Raw genomic sequence first — 800 nt, 5'->3', positions numbered from 1 at the left:
ATGCTTATGATGGAACCACTCATTCCTGTCATCTTGCCTATATGTAATCCTACCATGTTTAGTATCTATGAATTAGTATTCGGATGATCTAATTGAGAGTGTATATTGTATGTTTATACCTACGCAACATATTAGTGTTCTAAGAGTCTTTAGTAATTTTGATCCAAGTTTCATATGCAAATTACCATGCTTTCAAACAAAGGGTCATAAAAACTCCCCAGTATCTCAAAACTCCCACTTGGGATACCGGCCTTTCTCATTGGACAAGCCCATCTTGAGAGGCGGGAATCTTCTCCGACCTTAAAGGCCCCACACCAGGGACCCTCCCAGAGTCGGTGGTTTGTTTGAATTCTGAGAGGATGTGAGAAAAACGCTCTCCACACCCTAAGCTCGTGCCAGGCTTCGGCCTTGTCTTTCCATTCATCAAGTTACTCTGACGCAAACTGGTTCTTTTTATCAACCAACTTCAGCAAAGACCCACGTGAGACTTCGGATTGCATCAAGCCTTTCTTTCAGACAGACGAGATGTGCAAGTATTCAAACTTAGTCTTATTAATTGATACATTAGGTATCATTTTCACCTTTTTACAAAGGTGTGTTTGAACTAAGAATCTGATGTTTCCTTCAGGTGGTAGATCTGCTGAATATGCAAATGGTTCTATAACTTCATATTCCTTATTTCTCTTCTCTTTACTGCGTTAAGCTTTTAACCCTTTCCTATACCAACTGTATGTGTGTGTGTGTGTGTGTGTTTATGTGTATGTTAGACCAGTTTAAGTGTTTATGTAGTGTGTTAGACT

The sequence above is a fragment of the Sinocyclocheilus rhinocerous genome, unplaced genomic scaffold (genome assembly GCF_001515625.1).
Source record: "Sinocyclocheilus rhinocerous isolate Xijiao unplaced genomic scaffold, SAMN03320098_v1.1 scaffold761, whole genome shotgun sequence".
In the NCBI taxonomy this organism is placed as follows: domain Eukaryota; kingdom Metazoa; phylum Chordata; class Actinopteri; order Cypriniformes; family Cyprinidae; genus Sinocyclocheilus; species Sinocyclocheilus rhinocerous.
The sequence above is the reverse complement of the archived record's forward strand: the minus strand, read 5'-3'. Positions refer to the sequence as shown.